The sequence below is a fragment of the Pinus tabuliformis genome, chromosome J (assembly GCF_031772625.1).
Source record: "Pinus tabuliformis cultivar Carrire ecotype Pingquan chromosome J, CPIR1, whole genome shotgun sequence".
NCBI classification, from domain to species: domain Eukaryota; kingdom Viridiplantae; phylum Streptophyta; class Pinopsida; order Pinales; family Pinaceae; genus Pinus; species Pinus tabuliformis.
In genome coordinates, this window is record NC_142295.1 from 742060248 (window position 1) to 742083966 (window position 23719).

Consider the following 23719-nt stretch of genomic DNA (forward strand, 5'->3'; position numbering starts at 1 on the left):
AGTCCATCCTAACCATGACAAGAATTTCATCAAATATATCAAGAACATGTATGTACAGGTCATATAACCACATCTAAAAATAAGGATCTCATACTTATTTGAGATTTGTCAAGAAGGTCTGATGCTTTCTCACCATAACCACAATATCATCTATTAGGCCCATTCATTAACATTTCATTTACTAAACAAAAAACGATGAGAGCCATAACTCAAGTCTATCATAAACCATGCTTATAATGAAGATATAACCAAAAAAGATAACCATGATAGAACATCCATTAAAATCACATAATGACAATCATATTTACTCATAAAACTCAAGAGGAAATATTCTTATTATTCATATGCAAAATCCAACCAAGTGAGGGACTTCCACGTACCACCTGACCATAGATTGGGCTGAACCAAATATTTCTTTCAAACAATCACCCCCATGCCATATTCCAAGCATGAATGTGGGACTCACAACAAAACAACTAGGGCTTCCTCGGGATTTACTACAATCCCGCCATATAGTGGTCAAGGATTCCTAGGCCCAAACCCTCATTTATACAACCAGGCTTTACCATATATCCCGCCAAGGGATTCCTAGGCCCAAAAAAGAAACATACACTACCAAGCTTTATTGCAATCACACCACATACTGGTCTATGGATCACTAGGCATATAGACACATGGATGCCTCAGGATCTCTCCACCTAAACCATGAGTGATTTGTCCATCTCCACCCTCTAGGATTTACCGTATATCCTGCCATTTACCGGTCGAGGATTCCTAAGCCCAATGAGGGTATACATAACCAAGCTTTATCACAATCCCACCTTTACTGATCTAGGGATTCCTAGGCCTTGTGATTTCTCCTGAGACCACCTCACTCAATTTTGAAACCATCCGAAAATCCAGCTCAACCCAATGAAAGAACCCGTCACACCATGGCTATCCGAAAATGGCAAGGCAAGGATGAAAACCCTGTCAAACCTAGAAAAACCCATGTCAATGACAAAAAGAGAGCCAAATACACACATTCATGTACCATGCATGCCAAAACTAGCAAGGAAAACATACATGCAACTCGATACCTACAAGTAATTCTGTTGTAACCACTTGATCCAACTCTTCCTTGCTTGATTTTGCTTTCCTTTCTCCAATGCTAGAGTGCTGCAAGGATGCTCTAAATGTGCAATAGTATGAGAGAGAAGAGAGAATAGAGAGAGCTCCAAGCTAAAACTAAAAAAAGGTTGTGAACTGATCCTCATTATCATTGAGGCCTCTATTTTCTTTAATTTCCATTATTTTCCTTCAATTTGCTCCTCACATGCAACCTGTCACCTTTCAATTTCCTTTTCTCCTAATTTCCTTTATTTTCATAAATAAAATGCCAATTAATGCCTCTTTCCTTCTCAAAGCCTTTGCCAATTTCCCTTAGCCATAATAAACCAAATCAACACCCACTAGGATGTTTTTTTCCCAACATTCATCTTGGAATACATGTCCTATGACCTTGGTCTCATTTTTCCTTTATTAACTTTATTACATGGATTTTTAATCCGAGGTTGCTACAAACCCCTCCTCCTTAGGGGAACACCATCCTCGGTGTTTTGTGACACCTACAGCCAACAAAATTGTTGAAAAGTAAAACATACCACCCCTTAGCTCGATGTAGTATCTACAATGACCAACTTGCTGAAAAGCAAACCAACATGACAGACATAACAACATGACACTCATAACGACATGACACCAATTTCGCTTATTCGAGATTTATAACACAAATCATTATGGTATTTACATATATATACATATATACATATACCAAAACTACTTTTCCTCAACCGACAAATAATGAAGGATGCATAGCCCGCATCTGATCAACCATCTCCCATGTAGCTTCAATACGCCTAAAGTGCTTCCACTACACTTTAACCTCCTCGATTGCTTAGTTTCGGAGCATAAGCATATTTCTCTACAAAATTCACTGAGGTTTTGGTTGGAATTCTCCTTCTGGCTCCACCTGCAATACAGACCAATCAATGACATGATCAACATCCTTTACATATATTTTAAGCAATGAAACATGGAAAACTTCATGGAATTTCACTATCAGAGGCAGTGCAAGTCTGTATGCCATTGGTCCTATCCTCTCAAGGATCTCGAAAGGCCCACAATAGCGAGGTGCTAGCTTCACACATGACCCAATCCTTAAGGAGCTCTTCTTGGGCTTGATGTGCAAGTACACATGCTCCCCAACCTGGAACTCCTTAAGTACCTTGTGCTGATTTGCTTAAATTTTCTACCTATCCTATGCTACCTTTAGATTATGTTTGATAACATGCATTTCCTATTCCATGTCTGCCAACATGTTCAGTTCTATCAATACCTTGTTCACTAGATCACTCCAACTTATGGGAGTAATACAACTCCGCCAATAAAGTGCCTCAAATGGACTCATCATCAGTGACTCCTAATACCCATTGTTGTAAGAAAACTCAACCAGAGGTAGATACTCTTCCCACTTTCACTGATGATGCATCGCATACATACTTAGCATATCCTCTAGTATCCTATTGATCCTCTCTGTCTGGCGATTTGTCTGCGGCTGATAAGTTGTGATGAAGGCCAACTTTGTACCCAAACTTGAAAATAACTCCTTCCAAAACTTGGAAGTGAACTTAACATCCATATCTAATGCAATCTTCTTTGGAACACCATGCAATCTCACTATATCTCTGATGAAGACCTGTGCTACATAACTATCTGAATATGTAAACTTCACAAGAATGAAGTGTGCCACCTTTGTCAACCCATCAACCACAACCATAATAGAATCATGTTGTTTAGATGTCCTTAGAAAACCTGTAAAGAAATCCATGGAAATTACCTCGCACTTCCACTCCGAAATCGGAATCGGTTGTAGTAGACCACTTAGGCTCTTACACTTTGCTTTTACCTGTTGAAAATCCAAACATCTAGCCACAAAATCTGCCACTTCCTTCTTCATATTCGACTAATAGTAGAACTTCTTCACCGTTGTCAATGTATATCTTGGATGACTTGAATGTGACTTAGCATGAAATTCCCTCAAGATAAGCTTCTTGAGCTCACTATTGTCTGACACATAGATCTTGTCCCTAAATTTGATGAAACCATCTGCTGTAAGATGATAGTCCACATCTTGATCAACTGTACTCTGCTACTGTAACCTGTGCTTAAGCTCTCTATACCCACCATCCTGTTGTCTTGCCTGTAAGACCTGATCCTATAAATCCGTCCCATATGAGATCATAGTTTCTATATGATTTATCCGCACTCTTCTACTAAGAGCATTTTCCACCCTGTTCTCTTTCCCTTTAATGTACCTGATCTCAAAGTCAAACTCACTGATCGTTGCCAACCATCTAGCTTGCCTAACATTAAAATTCTATTGGTCAAATAAGAATCTTAATCCACTGTGATCACTCATCAATACAAACCTCCTACCAAGAAGATAGTGCCTCCACGTCTTCAAAGCATGGATGATCGTTGCCAACTGAAGAGCATGTGTAACATAATTTTTCTCATGCTCATTCAATTTCCTTGATTTGTAGAACACTACTTGTCCTTCTTGAATCAGGACTCCACCAATTCCTCTTTTACAAGCATATATACACTCCACGAACTCTTTATCTAGATCTGCAATATTTAGAACTGGAGAATTTGTCAACATTTGCTTCAACTGCTCAAAACTTGCAGTAAATTCCTTTGTCCCTTCAAATTTCTTCCCTTTTCATTGTAATGACATGATAGGAAAGGCAATCCGTGGGAAGTTCCTGATGAACCTTCTTTAGTAACCTGCCAACCCCATGAATGATCTTACGTCATCCACATTCCTAGGAGTTGCTTATTCCATAATAACCCTTATCTTTTCCAGATCCACTGCTATGCCTTCCTTGCAGACCACATGCCCCAAGTAATGTACCTTTGTCTAAAATAAACTACATTTTCTAAGCTTGGCATACAATTGATTCTCTCTTAGCAATCTCAATACTGTTGCTAAGTGTTCGACATGCTCTTCCTCATTCTTAGAATATATCAATATATCATCAATGAATACAATAACAAACTTGTCCATATAAGGATGCAACACACTATTCATCAAGCACATAAAAGTAGTTGGAGCATTAGTCAAACCAAAAGGAACTACAACAAACTCATAATGCCCATACTTGGTTTGGAAATCAGTATTTTAGATGTCCTCTTCTTTAATGCGTACTTGATGGTATCATGATCTCAAATCAATCTTCGAGAACATTGTTTCTCCCTTCAATTGGTCAAATAAGTTGTCAACCCTTGGAAATGGATACCTGTTCTTAATTGTCATCTTGTTCAACTGCCTGTAGTTAATACAAAACCCAAGAGTACCATCCTTCTTCTTCACAAACAATATTGGTGCACCCTAAGGCGATACACTTGGCCTAATGTATCCTTTTCAAGCATTTCCTTCATCTGCAACTTCAATTCCACTAGCTCTAGAGTGCTCATCTTTTAAGTTTCCTTTGATGTTGGTGCTGCCCTTGGTACCAACTCAATAGAAAAGTCCACTTCCCTGTGAGGCAACAACTCTAAATTATATGTGGGAAATACATCTTGAAACTATTGTAGAACTAGGTACCAGTTCAAGACTTATGCATCCTCAACATATTTACCTTTTTCTCTAAAAATATGTACTACAAATAACACACACCCTGTCTTACGACTGTGCTTTGCCTGTATAGTTGTGACCATGCTGACTGATGTTGCATTTTTCTTACCTTGCAAGATTCTATGTTCTCCATTGTCATCCAAGCACTCAATATAATTTTCACAACAATCCACATTGGTCCTGTGAGGATACAAACAGTCCATACCCAGCAACATATTGTATGATCCCAATGGAATCAAATTCAAGTGCGTTGATGTAGGCATATGTTTCAACTCACATGCACAAGCTCTTACCCAATGTTGAACTCTTTTCTTAGTACCTGCATCCAACTGCACTAACCAAGATTATGCATGTACTTCTTTATTCAAACCACACTTATCCACCAGGTGAGGATTAACATATAATTAGATCGAGGGTCAATCAAAATAGAAACAACCTGATCACAAATCTTACCATCCATCTCGATAATAGATGCTTGGTGATCCGCCTGCCTGTTGTCCAATGCTAGATCTGATGAATGCTATGGCTAACATCCCCAACTCTCTGCACCTCTTGAGCACTGTATATCTGAGGCCTGCCACCCTGATTCTATGGAAAATGCTTCTTGAGATGCTCCTTACCACAAGTCCAACACTGCAACTGTCTCCTACCATCAACTTTGTTCTGTCTTTCTCCAGGATGAGGTCCATTAAAATTCTTATAAGGTGCAATATTTTCTTTCTCACCTACATTTTGAGGTCTTGTTCCTTTTCGCTTCCATTTACCTTTGACTTTGTCTTTACCTTTCGAACCTTGTTGAGACTATGTCTTGCGCTTTGATTTCTCGTAATAATGCTTTAGCTTTCCAATGAATTCTACAAGTGACTGAGGCTCATAATATGCAATCCAACCTCTAAATGCTAATGGTAATCCACTGAAAAATCTCTGAACTTTGGCTTTCTCATCCTCAAGATATGGTACATACCTTAACAATTCTAGGAACTTGGTTGTATACTCCTCATCTGTCATCAATCCCATCTTTAGATCATAGAAGTCCTTGGCTTTACTATCATAGTAGCTCTCTAACAAATATTTCTTCCTGAAAAGTCTCTTCAATTTGTTCCAACTCAACTCCTTTGTCATGATATCTCTAACCCGCTTCACATCTTCCCACTAGATGTTTGATTTCCCTTTGAGGCTAGAGATAACTATTTTGACCATCATATTCTTGGTGTAATCATGCAGCTCAAATAACTTCTTCATCCTAAGAAACCATGCCTTTGCATCTTCCAGCTTCCTCAAATCTCCATCAAAGATAGGTGGCTTGGCTTTCTTGAACTCATCTAGAAAATACCCCCTATCACTCCTCCTATAAGGATGATAACTATGATGACCATGATACCTGTAAGAACTAGAACTAGAATAGAACCTGTGTCCATCACGCCATCTATCAGATTTATCCAAGAACCCACCATCTTTGATCATGTCATCCATATCTGACTTGTACCCACCGTGATACCTGCTACGATATGCTCCATTAGTTCAATCCTCTTGTCCATGGCTGATCCTAAGTGGTCCATGTCTCTGCAAGTCTGACAAACTCTGAAGAATAACTGCATTAACCTTTGCTTGTTTCTCTTGTGCTTGAATGATTATGTCATTATCTGCTTTGCAACTCCTTATTTTTGCCTTCAAACTTCTCAATGTGTTTGCTATGTTAGGAGAGTACCCATCACCATGCAACTCATCTGACCTATAGGAAGAATATCGTGAACTGTAATCCACCATTTTGCTAGTCATCTTTGATATTCTTCCTACAAGCATACCATGTCAGCTAAACCAAAATATAAACATAACCAACATACCTTAGGATAGTTTAGGAGAGGATATCTCATCTGCAAGATCAACTAGATTAGCAAAATACAAGTATAATCATAACATTATATAGACATCATCTCAATTATCATCCAATCACCATACATGATAATACCAACTGCATACCATGATATCATGCACGACAACCATGGCCATAACAATGTATGCATAAAAACATATAGACACTAACATGCATAATAAATGAAGATACAATCGAAATGCATTCTTAACAAACACATCCCAACAACAACTCCTTCAACTTCTACATGACCATCACAACACATACACATCAAACACATATACAACCTACATGAATGCATGGAAAATACATTAACCCATCCAGTCCAAGGGTTGAACCATGCTCTGATATCACTTTGTGGTATCATATATTACCCAAAGAGAATGGAAACCAGACACCTCCCAAAGAGAATGAAACCCGCTTTGATACCACTCTGTAACACCCTCCTCCCACATTTAACCAAGATAACCGGTCCACCTGGGTAAACATGTGATGAAGAGTTACTATGATTTCATTCAACTCCCCAAGTACAGTTAAGGAAGTAGAATCGAAAAACCAAAACCAAATTAACCTTCCTCAAGAGCTACAGGACCCCTAGGGGCTAACCAACCACTCAAGGTGCCCAACCCCTGAGTTAACTTGATTTTTAACTAAGTTAACCTCTAATTGCTCCCATGATGAGCTCTTCATGTGACTGGAACCCTTCAATCGCTCCCACAACAAGGCCTCCATGTGACTGCAGCCTTTTTCAGGCAATTCAGTGCCAATGACCCCAAAATTTGAGCCACTTTTTCAGGGCTAGGACTTAGGCCTCTTCCTAGAACTTGATGAAATTCTCAGTAATGATAAATAACAAGAAGAAAAGGCCTCTAATGCAAAATTTGAACAAGGACCTAGCCTGTCCCATCCTAACCATGACAAAAATTTCTTCAAACACATCAACAACATCATGAACATAGGGACCTCATACTTATTTGATATTCGTCAAGAAGGTCTGATGCCTTCTCACAATCGCTACAATAGCATATATTAGGTCATTTATTCATTAAAATTTATTTACTAAACAAAACACGATGAGAGCCATAACTCAAGTCTGCCATAAACCATGCTTATAACAAACATATAACCAAGATATTAAACATGATAGAACAACCATTAAAATCACATAATGACAAGAACATTTACTCATACAACTCAAGAGGAAATAATCTTATTATTAATATGAAAAAGCCAACCAAGTGAGGGACTTCCACTTACCACCCGGCCATATATTGGGCTGAACCAAATCTTTCTTTTAGCTAATCACCCTTGTGCCATATTCCAAGCATGAACGTGGGACTCACAACAAAACAACCAGGGCTTCCTTAGGCTTTACCGCAATCTCGCCATATACCAGTCAAGGATCCCTAGGCCCAAACCCTCATCTATTCAACCGGGATTTATCGTATATCCTGCAAAGGGATTCCTAAGCCTAAACAAGAAACATACACTACCAGGCTTTACCATAATCCCACCACATACTGGTCCAGGGATCACTAGGCCTATAAATGCATGGATGCCTTCAGATCTCACCACCTAAACCGTGAGGGATTTGTCCATCTCCACCCTTAAGTATTTTCCGTATATCCCTCCATTTACCAGTCGAGGATTCCTAGGCCCAATGAGGGTATGCACAACTAGGATTTACTGTAATCCCACCTTTACCGATCCAGGGATTCCTAGGCCTTGTGATTTCTCCTGAGACCACCTCACTCAGTTTTGAAACCATTAGAAAATATACATCAACCAAATGAAAGAACCCCATCACACCATGACTATCCGTAAATGGCAAGGCAAGGTTGAAAACCACTGCCACATCTATAAAAACCTATGCCAATGACAACAAGAGAGCCAAATACACACATGCATGTACCACGCATGCCAAAACTAACAAGGAAAACATACATGCAACTCGATACCTACAATTAATTCCATTGTAGTCGCTTGATCAAACTCTTCCTTGCTTCATCTTTGCTTTCCTTTATCCAATGCTAGAGTGCTCCAAGGATGCTCTAAGTGTGAAAGAGTATGAGAAAGTAGAGAGAATAAAGAGAGCTCCAAAATAAAACTGAAAAAAGGTTGTGAACTGATCCTCAGAAGCCTTTTCATCATTGAGGCCTCTATTTTCTTCAATACCCATTATTTTCCTTCAATTTTCTCCTCACACACAACGTGCGACCTTTCAACTTGCTTTTCTCCTAATTTCCTTTATTTTCATAAATAAAATGCTAATTAATGCCTCTTTCCTTTTCAAAGCCTTTGCCATTGCCTTTTCCAATTTCCCTTAGCCATAATAAACCAAATGAACACCCACTAGGATGTTTTGCACAACATTCAACTTGGAATACGTGTCCCATGAACTTGGTTTTATTTTTCCTTTATTAACTTTATTACAGGGATTTTTAACTCAGGGTTGTTACAAACCGCACTCATAAGCATGCTTCCATGCAGTTATTGTAGAAACTCCTTGTAGATTCAAACTGCTTATGTAATATGCTAAAACAAAAGACTTGAATCTACTATACTCATCACCGGAAATAATTAATCAATTGAGAAATCACAACATAAACATGAGATAAGATTCAATCACATATGCTCAGAGATTTATCTAAGGGGAAAGATTGCTGCTCAAAACTCCTTCCTATTTGTATATTGCATTAGATCATAAACATAGAGAAAAAATACAATGCTTGCTCAAGCATGAGCATCCTCTGCACTAGTACAATCTATTTCACTATCTCACAAGCTGACTCTAGCCAATACTGAACCAATTATGCTACCTTCCAAGATTCTATTTCCTTGTGTTGTTTCCTTGGGAATTAGCTCCCCATTAATTAGGGAAATTCCCAATTAGAATTGTGCAATCCCTATATGCCCTTCTCTGACTTCCTGCACAACTCAGAAAATTATACAACTGATAGTACATTGCCCTTAAACTCCAATCTCAACTGGGTAAATCGAATTTCATGCATGCATGGGTTAATTATGGTTGATCTATCAGTTAACTGGTTGAACACATGAAGTTTCACCCCATTGCTAGACCTCCTACTAGTTCCTCCAACTGTTGGGACTAGTGTAAATGACATTAACTCAGTTTAACTGAATTAAACTATTACAACTCAAATTAAAATCAACCTAGACTCCTAAAATTTAGGAACCACTCTACATGACTCAAGTCAGGTCCTCGACTCGAACTAACTAATCCAACTAAGTGAAATAAACTTAGTTAACTCATTCTTGTTGTCTTGTGACGCAGAATTACAATTTTCTCCTAATTTAATTCAAGGGAAATTAAATCAGGATTTTCTAGTTGCCATTTTCAACACTCCCTCTCAACAAGAAAGGGATTATTTTCTACCTTGATCCTGCCTCTATAAAACACGAATTTTCATCTTGACAATGCCCTTGTCAAAATATCTACATCTTGTTCCTCTGTAGGAATTTACTCCAACAACATGATTCTCCTCTGCACACAATCTCATAGATGGTGATACCGCATGTCAATATGATTGGATCGATCATGAAAAGTTGGCTTTTCAGAGGGCTTGATACAACTCTGATTGTCATAATAAATCATAGTGGGATCCATCATCTGACCAAGTAACTCATCAAGAATCTTAGTCATCTAGATAGCTTCACAAGTTGCTTGACTAGTAACCATGTACTCTGCTTTTGCTGAACTGAGTGCAACTAATCTCTGCTTCCTGTTGTACCAAGAAACTGTTGCTGATCCAATACTAAAGATTCCTCCTGATGTTTTCTTCTTTTTCTGATGGAATACCCGCCCAATCTACATATGTGAAGCCTTGAAGCTTGACTCCCTCTGTCCGTCTGTACGAAAGACCTTACTGAGTAGTGCCTCTAAGGTATCTCAACACATGTTTTGTTGCCTTCCAATATAGTTTGGTTCGCTTAACCATTGCTTGACTAAGATGGTTAGCTGCATAACACATGTCTAGTCGTGTGTTCACCAAATACTTAAGTGAACCCACAAGCTGCCTGTAAATAGTGGCCTCCACCTCCTCACTTGAAGTGGCATCCTCTTTCCTCCAACTACCTGCTAGAGGAGTGTCCATGGGTTTGCTACTCTCCATGCAGAAATTCTTTAGTATCTCGTTGACATACTTTCCTTGAGAGACAAACAATTCCCCATCTCTTTTCCATCCTTCCATACCAAGGAAATAATGCATGAGCAACATGTTCTTCATCTCAAATTCTCTTGAAAAATCCTCTTTGTAATATTTGATCAGCTTCTCATCACTGGTTAGAATTAAATCATCAACATACAATACTATAATCAATCATTTACCTTTAACCACAATATGGTAAAGGTTTGCATCTGCTTCACTTTTGGTGAAGCCCAACTTGGTGAATTAACTGTCGATTCTGGTATACCAAGCACGAGGTGCTTATTTCAATCCATATAGTGCTAGTTTGCACACATGCAACTCTCTATCGAAGGTCTCAAATCCTTCCGGCTTCTCAATGTACTCCTCTTCCTCAATCACTCCATTTAGGAATGTTGTCTTCACATCCATCTAATGTATCTTCCATCCCATCTGTGCTGCAAGAGCTAGAATTGATATGATTGAAGAGTACCTTGCTATTAGAGCAAAGGTCTCCTTGTAATCAATTCCCTCCATCTGAGAGAATCCCTTGGTCACAAATCTGGCCTTGTGTTTCTCGATTCTTCCGTTTGCTACTTGCTTCACCTTGTAGATCCACCTAGAGCCTACCACTGACTTGTTCTCTGGTCTTGGGACAACTTCCCAAACACTGTTTCTGACTATGGAATCATGTTCCTCTACCATGGCATCAACCCATATTGGCTTCTGCAATGATTTCTCGAATGAGGATGGTTCTGTCTCAATTATCTCACTCATCATAGCGATGTACCCATTGTACCGATTTGGTGACCTCCTCTAGCTGCGTTGTGATGTGGGTGCTCCCACATTCTCTTTAGCATCATGAAATAATCTTTCAGCTTCCCCGGTGCGCTTCCTTCCATCTCTGGATGTCTCTGCATGAGTGGGTGCTTCCACTCTCTGCTCCTCTTCTTGTGGCTGCTCCACAACATCCCGAGGTTCTTTCTTTGGAGCCAAAATCTCCTCATCTGCATGCAACTAAAGATCCCTCTCAAGTGAACATCTCATGGTCTTCTCTTCATCGAACTTCATATCTCTACGAACAATTGTCATCTTGTGAGATGATAGGTACATTCGATAGTTGTGAGGTGTTTCAGTGTGCCCCACAAACATGCCCAACTTAGCTGTCGACTCTAGCTTTTTCCTTGCATCCTTGGAAACATGACAGTAAACTGGTGAACCGATGATTCTGAAGTGTGACACATCTAGTTTCTTCCCTGAAAAAGCTTCTTTTGGTGTACTCATCCCAAGAATCCAATGAGGAGTCCTCTTTTGCACATATACAGTTGTGTTGCATGGTTCAACGCATAAGTGCAACAGTAAGCCCTAATCATGCAACATCACTCATGCAACTCCCACAATACTTCTATTCTTCCTCTCAGCCACCCCATTATGTTGTAGGTTATGGGGTGCTATTAACTCCCATTGAATGCCTTTTGATGCACTGAAGTTATTCAACTCATTCGACATATATTCACCACCGTTATTGCTCCTGAGATCCTTCACTTTCTTGCCAGTGTATTTCTCAACAAGTTCTTTAAATTCAAAAAATTTGGAGAATGTCTAGTCTTTCTTCTACATGAATAAACTCAAACACTTACGTGAGAAATCATCTACAAATATAACATAATACATGTGCTTGGCCGTGGAGGCTATCAAGAAAGGTCCACACACATTTGAGTGAACTCTGTCAAGGACTGTTTGCGCTCTACTATCCTTATCATGAAAGGTGGCCTTGGTGTACTTCTCTAGTGTACACTCTTTGCATGTATCTCACTACTCTAGTGCACCCTTGGGAAGTCATATAGAAATCTGTTGCAATATCTTCAAAGCTCCATGGTGAAAATGTCCAAGTCTCCTATTCCATAATTCATCGATGCCTCGGCTCTATACCTTCTCTTCTTTCGTGCTCAATGCAACACAATCTTCTACATCCAATTTGTAGAGGTTCTTCACCTAAACCCCAATCCGTTTCACTTGTCCCACGATGATATGTCTAAGGAAAGCCTTCCCTTTGCTAAATATCACATCATAGCCATGGTCTTCCAACACAACAACTGAAACTGAATTCTTCTTCAAACCCAGAACATACATGACATATTTTAATGTGAGAGGAGAACCAAACTCCCTCTGAAAAGTAACTATACTGATACCGGTTGTGCTATACCTTCCATCATCTCCCATCTTGCATCTGGAGGTCCTTCTCCTACAAGTCACTAAAAAATTATTTGTTTCCTGTCATATGGAATGAGGCTCCACAATCCAGACACCACACACTACCCCTTACCGATGTCACAATGCATGCAATGAGTGTGAAATCCAATTTGAATTGTGAAGCTAGAGCTTCACCTATCACTTCTCTTGAGGGATTCTTGCCGACCTTCCTGTGTGGATGCTTCATGGCATAGTGCCCCAGCTCATGAAATTGAAAACATTTAATCTTCGAAAAGTCTTTATTCTTTTCCGCCTGACCATAATCTTCTTTGGATTGGGATTTCATCCCTTTCCCTTTCTTTTCCTTTCCAGCCAAGGTACAATTCTCCTCATCATCATGCTTGGATGAGGTTCCATCTCTGGTGTTCCTCCTTATCTCTTCGTGCACCAAGTCGGACCACAATCACTCCCAGTTTAAAACTTCTCCCTCCCGTTTACCAAATCCTGGTAGCTGTGTCAGCTCTTGGGAAGGCCTAGAAGTGCCAGGCTTACCGGATCATTTTCAGCAACTGTAATAGAAGCACTCCCAAGTTCATCCTGAAATTGGGTGAACCTACTTAGGTATTGTGGTATTATGTCACCCTTCTCCATCTTGATCTTCCAAAGCTTGTCCTTCAGTGCCAGCTTCTTGTGGTTACTATTGTTTGAAACAATTCTTCTAAGGCTTGCCACATTGCATATGGGGTATCCTTCCCATGGAAATTCGAGACAATATGATCTCAAACTTCTTCTTGTATGATCCTCCTTGCCTTTGCCACACATTTCTTCCACTCTGCCAGATCTTGAGCATCAATTGTTGGAGGCTTAGGAATATCATTTTCTATGAATTCCTTCAGCCCATTCTCTTCCAACTCTGCCTCCTTCTTTTCCTTCCAAGCAATATCATTTGAGCTACCCTCAAGGGCATACTTGAGTCTCAATCCATAGAACGAAATCCTGTTAGCTTTGAAGAATGATACTACAAATTTGATTCACCTCCAAATACAAACTTGAATTCTTCTCTTCTATTGTGATTCTTTCTCTGATACCATGTAGAAATTCCTTATAGATTAAAAATGCTTATGTAATATGCTAAAACAAAAGAGTTGAATCTACTCTACTCATCAACAGAAAATATTAATTGATCGAGAAATCACAACGTAAACATGAGACAAGATCCAATCACATATGCTCAAAGATTTATCTAAGGGGAAAGCTTGTTGCTCAAAACCCCTTCCTATATTTTTATTGCATTAGATCAGGAAAATAGAGAATAAATACAATGCTATCTCAAGCCTGACCAACCTATGCACTAGTATAATCTATCTCACTACCTCACAAGCTTACTGTGGCCAATACTTAGCCAATTTTGTTTCCTGCCAAGATCCTATTTACTTGTGGTTTTTCCTTGGGAATTAGTCCCCTATTAATTAGGGAAATTCCCAATTATAATTGTGCGATCCCTATAGGCCCTTCTCTGACTACATGCACCACCTGTACAACTCGGAAAATTATACAAATGATAGTACACAACCCTTGAACTCCAATCTCAACTGGGTAACTCGAATTTCATGCATGCATGAGTTAATTATGGCTGATTCATTAGTTAACTGGTTGAACACATGAAGCTACACCTCACTGCTAGACCTCCTACTAATTTATCCAGCATTTGGAACTAGTTTAACTGACATTAACTCATTTTCACTGAATTAAACTATTACAACTCAAATTAAACTCAACTTAGGCTCCTAAAATTTAGGAACCACTCTACATGACTCAAGTTAGGCCCTTAACTTGAATTAACTAAGCCAACTATGTGAAATTAACTTAGTTAACTCATTCTTGTTGTCTTGTGATGGGGAATTACAATTTTCTCCTAATTTAATTCAAGGGAAAATTAAATTAGGATTTTCTTGTTTCCATTTTCAAGAGTCATGACCCAAAAAATCCAGCTCTGTGCTAGCGTTTCCAAGATCTTAGCCACTTTTCTAGGCTATCCTCCAGAGCACTGTCAAGAATTACTTGTAGCTTTCTAGAAACATAAACAAAATGCTAACAATGCTAACCATTTAGAACTTGACATAGCCATGCCTAATCGAGGATAGAAATTTCGTCAAACATATGATAAGCATATAAGCTACAAGTCATGAATGCATATCTAATCAAGAACTTTTGATCTTCATTTGAGAATCACCAAGAAGGTATAATGCTCTCTTAAGATAGTTGCAATAACACTTGTTAGCCTTGCATTCATCAATCATTCAATAACTTATAAAATCATGAACAAGAACAATAACTAGAGCACATCATAGAATCATGCATATAACTAGAATAACAACCATGGCATTCAATCATAAAAACCTCATAATAACAAGTACTTTTGCTCATAAATCACAATAGGGAAATTAACTTATATTAACACATGTAAAAGGCAACCAAGTTAGGGACTTCTATGTACCACCCAACCATAGATTGGGTTGAACATAACCTTTCTTTCAACCAATCACCCCTGTGCCATATTCCAAGCATGAATGTGGGATTACAAGGGATATCCAAGATAAAATCAAATAGGGAATCCAAAGGTTAAACCACCTCCACCCTCAAGATAACGTGATCTCACCTAAACAAGTCTTGAGATCAAAAAACCAAACCAAGCTTGGATGCCTCAGAATTATTTCACCATACCTTGAGGAATTTTCTTGTCTCCACCCACTTGTCGAGGGCTTCCTGGAGAAAACCATCTCCACCCCCAACCCTTGGGATTTTCTCGAGACTACCTCACCTGGTTCCAAAACCTTTCGGTAGTCCAAAGCTCAACCAAGAATGAATCCCATCACACCATGACTATCTAGGGAATGGAAAGGCAAAGCTAAAACGACTGTCTAACTAGGCAAAACCCATGTCAATGACTACAAATGAACCAAATAACCAAATTCATGTACCATGAATTTACACCTCAGCTAGGAAATCACACATGCAACTTGTTACCAGCAAAATCCTCCTACTGAAGCTGTTGATCCAACCTTCTCCTTGTGCTTCCTTGCTTTCCTTTGCTTTTCCTTTGTTGTCCTTTACTTGATTGCTTGCTATCTCCTCTTGGAGCTCTCTCTCTCTCTCTCAATTGATTCAAACAAAAAACTGAAAAATGTTGTGAGTTGTTTCTCTGATGCTTTGTTCATTGATGTCTCCTTTTTTCCATTTTCCTTCATTTTTCCTCTAATTTTCCTCGCATGCAAATTTGTGTCTCTTCACCTTCCCTTTCTCCTATTTTCCTTTATTTTCATAATTAAATTCCAATTATTACCTCTTTTCCTTTTCCAATGCCTTTGCCAATTTCCATAGCCATTACTAAACCATAAGTGATGCCCACTATAGTGCTTAGCCAACATTCAAATTGGAATACGTGTCCCATGACCTTGGTCTTATTTTTCCTTTATTATTCTTTATTACATGAAACTCTAACCTGAGGTTGTTACAAAGGTTATACGCAGTAGCTTCTCCTTAACAATTGTCTCTCCAACAACAACCAATTCATCCCTGACCTATGTCAACCTAGAGAAATAAGATGCCATGCTCTTGCACTTGGACATTCTTATGCCATGAAACTTTTTCTTGAGCATCATCTTTCAACTTTGATATTTTCTTTGATATTGTTTTGTGAGTGCATCCACATCTTTTGCACCTTGGCCTCCTTGGCCTCATGCAAATTAAGAGAAATTGGGTCATTGGCTAGTGGAACCACTATTGTATTAATGGAATTTCACAACTTATTCTCCTTGAGAATAACTAAGATTCAAACCTACCATTGCAAATAGTTCGAAGAACCCTCAAGGCTGTCCTCATATCGTGTTAGAAATTAAATAACGGAGGAATGAAATACAAAAAATATTGCAGAAACATAAATATAGAAATGCATAAAAAAAGAGAGACACAAATATATGTGGTTCACCCAATTTGGGCTATGTGCACAGAGAAACAACTAGTCCTTCCTTTTATATTATCTAACAAAATGAAGGGATACAACCTACAATAGATCTGTTGTAATTTCCTCTTCACTCCCACATAGTCTCCTCTCTCTCTCTCTCTTTCTTGCTCAGAAAAATAATACACAAACACAATACAATTTCCTCATATATATTGAGAATTTCCTTCTAGGGAAAAAAACCCTAAATTAACATAAATCGTACCATTAGATCATCCGCCTAATGAACAACCCAAATTAACTATGAAATAACAATATTGTACAAAGCAAATTTTCACCTATTTTCAGCTTTGCGGGAATTTCCCCTGAACCTCCGCCACGGGGGATCATAAAAGTCATCATCGCCCCTGGTTGGACCTACTTGACGACAATTAAAAGAGTGGCGTTGCCCCCATATTAGGAACAAGGATCCAACACGGCTGAAATAAAAAAACCTCTGAATAATCAGGTTCCACACCCAACATATTGAACACTGGGAGCCATTGTAAAATAAAACCCCAGAAGAGATTTAAAACTGTAATATTTTTTTTTTCTTCCACAAACCTATGTCAAATATCCTTGGCTTCGTATTCATATTTTAGAGCTCTAGTACCATATTAATTTCTTTAAACCTAGTTACAAATTTACTTTCTCAACAAATAATCACAGATCTAAAATAAACACAACTTTCTAATATGATTTGTAGCAATAAATTGTGACATCCCTTGCGGGTTAATTCCCCTTGTAAGCATTGTAAATAATTCCTTTGTAATTATGTAATTATAAATTAAAATGGCTGAGAGGGGGTCATAGATCCCATTGCTTGAGAAGGGATATTTCTCAAGGATTTGGTTGTTTTAAATATCATTCATGGGATAACTGAGTGGTATTAATGGAGATGATTGTGTTATTTAATTTAGCTAGAAAAATGAAGGACAAAACTAGGTGTCTTTTTGGGCATAACTGCAAGAAAATAAAAAGGGACAGAATTATGAAGAAGTATGGGTTGCACTGGCCACAAGGAATGCCTGCATAGACCCACAGAAAGAGAAGGTTAGATTGGTATTGGTAGACCACATAAGGAGAGACTCCATTCAGTTACAACAAGAGGGACATTCTCTCATGCGGGGTTGAAGACGGAAGTGGAGGCCGAGAAGCTCCAATTGGGGGGGGGGGGCTACTTATGCACACAGGTAGAGAAGGAAGCAAGAAGAAAATAGGGAGGCCACAAGGCTCCTGGAGGATGAAGATCACCGCTGAGAGGGTAGTGAATATATCAGGACTGAGAGAATTCAGGTAGAAGAGAAGCTATGATGATAGCCAGTTGAGGAACCCATGAGGCTTGTTGACTGATAATCATAGAGTAGTGGTTGTACCTTGTAGGGTTGATAAATCCAATGGAGGTTATGTTGGTTAATAACTTTGAGAGGTGGAGGCACCCAGGGTTATTGGGCTTATAACACCTACTGGTAGTTCCATGGGATTGGCCTAGAACATAGGCGGAAGATTCCACTAAGCAGCTAGAAGGTGCAGTCTTATTCCTCCAAAGATAACATAGTTGATAAACCCTCAATGTTATTAGCTCTATATCTCTCTCTCTATATCTAAATTGAGGCTCTATATGTATAAATCCCTAGGGAAGTTGAGATGTTGATCTACAAGTCCCTATGCATACAATAATGTGTTCCTTATCTTGTGTGTAATTGTTGAGTAGCTGGTGGGTGAAGGAAGTGTGGCCTTGAGACACCCTGTTTCAAGTAAGGATATTAATTTAATCAACTAAGTGGATGATTGTTGTATGTGAGAGAAGTGATTCATTACGGTTATTGATTCTTGATATCTAGTGGGTGGAGTTGAGGCAACCTCGAGACACCATGTTTCTGCTGAAAATATCGGTTTAAAATCCTCTGAAAGCACTCTACCTCAAGATTTGGAATCTGCCTCAGGGGTGAAAACTGTAAGAAAGACTTGGTTGCAACTTTTTTATGGTTGGGTGGAGAGTTGAAGTCCCAATCTTAGTTTCCAGGTTCTTCATTTTGAGATAAGTGTCTATCTAGCTTCACATGCATGTGTTGTGATGTAGATATTCATTGTATGGTAAGTGCATAAACTAATGTTGAAGGATGTTATTTCCTTGTAATGTTGAGGAGTAACATAATTCTAGTGTATAATGCAATGATGTTTACTTATTTCATTTCTTGTTCCATATTACTGAACTGTTAAGCAAAGGATATGCTTATCTTGTTGTGGCAGTTTGGGTAAGTTCCCTGTAAACATTAGAAGTGTTCTCAATTGCACGTCCTCTATATATTTATTGTCTATCTATATTCACATGCATGTGCTCTAAGTTGCATGTCCTATGTATACCTATGTGCTTGAGTAAGTTGTGTTTACTTATTTCATTTCTTGTACCAGATTACTGAACTGTTAAGCAAAGGATATGCATATCTTGTTGTGGAAGAAGTCTAGGTAAGTTCCCTGTAAACATGAGAAGTGATCTTAGTTGCACGTCCTATGTATATTTCTTGTCTGTCTAGCTTCATGCATGTGCTCTCAGTTGCACGTTCTATATATACCTCTGTGCTTAAGCATGGTTGGGTTGACCTCTAGGTCGAGGGTTAGGATATCCAACTGCGTTGGCCAGGTTAGGGCTCGAAGACAAGTCAGACCTAGAGTAAGTCATGTAGGCTCCACAAGTCGAGGCTTGGGTTAATTCAAGCCCTTGGCATAGTCGTTTGGTTGAGTGAATCAATGAGGTTGAGGTAGAGAGCTAGTCGATTCAGATGGGTCGAGGTTCTGGTCCAATTGCATTTGTGTTTTCTGCCAGAAAGGCTGACTTCCGACTACCAGAAGATGTACTTACCACGTGAAGTTTCCATGGTGATAGTGCAACCACTTAGGCACCTTGTAGTATTCCATGATTTTTCTAGGTGGGGGCCAATGATGATGTGGTAGTATCTTATTTGATGCGGTAAGATCTTATTGGGCCTATCTTTGAATGGCCATATCTTTTGATCCGTAAGTCGGATTGAGGAAAATTTATATTGTTGGAAAGGTGTCAATGAGACTAACGCAAAGATGGTATCTATTTTACGTTCCGAGGTAGTGGAAAAAGATAAAAGAATTTGGACCCTATTTCCATAACAAAACCATGGAGATTGGGTCATCACAATAACTACCTCCATCTAACCTTATTTGGGCTGGGGTTAGGAGGGGGTATGTTATAGAGTGGTATTAGAGCTTCTAGGTTTTACACTTGGACTGGAAGGGCTTCATCACAAAACTAAAAAGTGAGTGTTCGACACTAGACCTTGGGAGATCTAATGAGGGCCTTAAAGTCTAAAATCTAGCATTAGAAATCTGGTTGTTTACATACTGAGTATATGTGCTGCTTGGTATATTTTACTGTGATATCATCATGTAGCATAATATTGGTGATTTATATTATTTTCTTGATACTCATGCACTAACAAAGGTGTAATGTTGCATTTAGCCTCATACTCACAGATTTCCAACAATAAGCCAAGATGATATTTTCTATTATACATTTCTATTTGATTCATCTAATACTTGCGTGTGTGCATTTCCAGCACATAAGAAGACATTGGGGATCAAAGTAGATGAGGATAGGAATGGTGCAATATAACTACTATTAGTGACAACATGGATATGAAGAGGAAAGATCAGTTTAGCAATGAAGAGAGTCAGGTTCCCCTGACTTAATGGACACATTGAGGAGTCTAAGGGCTGAAATAGGGATCTGTAAGGGTAACAATAAGAGGCATATCATGCACAATGAAAGACTTGTCAAAGCACAAGAGAGGCAAGCATAAGTGAATGCATTCCTATTACACAGCCTTTCAGACTTACAAAGGCAAACACAACACGAGTTGGGAGCTAGTCGTAGGGATAGGAAGAGTCCCTTAGAGCAAGAAGAAAGAAAAAAGGGAGAAAATGAGAGCAGATCTAGAAAGACACAAAGAATGCCAAGTGAAGACACAATGAAAGGAAGTACTTTACTAGAGACTCCAGAGAAGAGGACCAACACCCATGAGCAACACCTTGAAGGACCTTACAAAAGGCATTATTATCATCATCATCATCGTCATATAATGAGGGAAAAGGAATATGTACTAGAGGAATTTAAGAAAGCTAAGCCTCCTGTTAGAGTCGGTCTAGTAGCCCTCCATCAGTGATCAAAGCTCTTTGCATTTGCATAAGTAGGTGTCTCATCAGTGTCATCTCATTGCATTCCATTAGGCATGCCATAACCTTGATGGAGGAGCTGGTGTCTTTATTCCCCTCTTGGCACTGCTGGATCAAGTTGTTTCAGTCAATAAACTCTTTCAAGGTTACTTGTCTTGTCTTGAGGTCAAAAGTCCTAGGTCTAGGGTTTAGGTCCAATTTGTCTTTGAGGTCATGTCTTTAAGAGTCAATAAATGCCCAGCAGGCCAGAGGGATGACTATCAAAGTATTTCTTCAAAAGATTTCATCTTGTACAGCTAATTTTTACCTTGGATTTAAAAACCCTGTTTTTAAAGACAAGGTCATTTTCTCATTTTTGTAAAAAAGTTGTAAAAATTCAAAATTCTTCGAAAGTCAGCATGCAGCCCTGGTCCCCTTTGCCAAGATTCCTCAGAAGCTATCCCTGCAAAAATTTTCAAGAAAAAGCATCAGTTCAACTAATTTTAGGACAAAAAGAAACCATAGAGTCAGCAGCATTTGAATTTAAAAAAAAAGTGTCAAGTTGTAAACATTAGAAAGAGGGTTTGAGGGGAAATTAATTTAAATCAAGCCTATAAAGCCCCTCTCTCCCTCCATTTGATCATCATTTGCCTCAAAGCACTAGTGAAAAGCGATTTGGAGAGAAATTGGGTGAAATTGCAGACAGAGCCCATGCGCGACCTGTCAAGACCTGCGCGCGACGTGTTGGGCAGGCGCAACGTGTCAAGGGGGTCCTAACAGTTGGGAAATAACACTGGCGCGACGTGTTGGGTGCGCGCGACCCGTCCAGACCAGCGTGCGGCCTGTTGGGAATTCATCCACAAAAATTGCCTGTAAACTGCCCAACGACCCCAAATTTCTTCAAGATTGCAGGTAGGCCTCTGATCATCAAATTATTTTGCTTGATAAAGGAAAATGGGCATGGGAAATGTGTTTTAATGCCATCAAGTTGAAATGAGAAGTTCATGTATATTTGCTTTAAAAATGTCAAAGTGCAAATAGAGATAGGGTTTTGTTTTGCTGCTCTCAAGGTCATCCCTTTCACTCCCATTTTTTCCCCCACATCCCAACCATCTCCCTTATCATTTTTACCTAATCTCCCTACCAAAAAATATCAAAGGCCCAAAACCCTACCCATATCCCTAAAATCCAATAATATAATCTTAAACCCTACTTCCCATAAAATCTTTGCAAATGATAATGGTATGATGTTGTATATGTCATTATTCCTTCCCTTAATTCCCTTTTTCATGTATTTTCCCTAACTCCCCTTAGAAGTCTCCCTTCCCTAACATCTCCCTTATGTTATTTGTCCCCTTGAAGCAGCATTTCAAACAGGGAAAAATAGCAGGTCATTTCAGTAGAAGCAGCAGTACATTTCAGCCACTTTGCTCTTAAAACCATGTCAGAAACCGAAACCGACTATGAGCAAAGTGATGACCGTGAGTCAACACCAGAAGTTGAGGAACAAAGGAGGCCTCACAGGGGTGGTAAGAGTGGTCACCATGTGAGAGAGGAGCCCACCTCTTTGACCTATTTGCAGGCTTGTCCACTTGCAGTCACATGTTTCCGCTACCTCTCATGTTATGAATTTTGCGAGAGGATTTCTCAAATTCAGCACCATAGGGAATTGGTCCGCTTGTTTGTTTTGCATCTGCATGATGGGCATGTAAATCTTGCAGGGGTGGATTTTATATTGTCATCTGAAATTATTGCTCAAGCAACAGGGATACCCAATGTGGGAGAAGAGTGGAACAAGCGCAAACTATTGGACAGATTTCAGTATGAGCCTTACATTAAACCTGCCTACATGAGGTACATGACTGGTGTGTTTCCCTTCAGATTTTTGAGGGATGAGTATGCTCCCTTGATGAGGCTCATCATGCGCTATTTCACCTGTGAGGACAGATTTTCATGTTTGTATTCATACCATATTCGCTTGTTGATGCATTTCACACGGGTACGGATGATGAACATACCATTTTTCATGTGCCGGAATATTGAGAAGATGGTGCCCTTGGTGCAGAGAAAGAGCCCAGCACAGCAACACAGGAGCATCTATCATTATGGTTTGATCCAGCTTGTGGTCATACATCAGTTGGCTCAGCAGGGTATCCCATGGGAGGATTTTATCTCTCGAGATTTTTTCACAGCACCAGCATCATCACCCCCTGAGGTTGTTCATGAGGAGGGAGGGCCTTCACAGCAGCATGATATTCCTGAGACCAGACATGTCAGTTCTCCTCCATGGGTCACATATCAGAAAGGCCACAGGGCCTTATTTGCATCAGCTAGGCGAGTATTTTCTCCACACCAGGTGGAAGGGGTCTCGCCTTCTTCATCAGCACCACGAGTGTTATCTCCACACCAGGTGGAAGGGGCCTCGTCTCCGACAGCAGCACAGGTACCAGAGAGAGGCAAGCAGCCCAAGATTGATGAGGGGCCATCAGGTGTTCCAGGCATAGAGGTTGTTGATCTTGATATCAGTTCTCCTAGCCTAGAGTCAAAGGAGATCATTCAACACCTAAGGGCTGAAAATGACTCATTGCAGCAAAGATTGGAAATGGAAAATTGGACGATCACGTACTTAGAGCAGCGCAACAAGC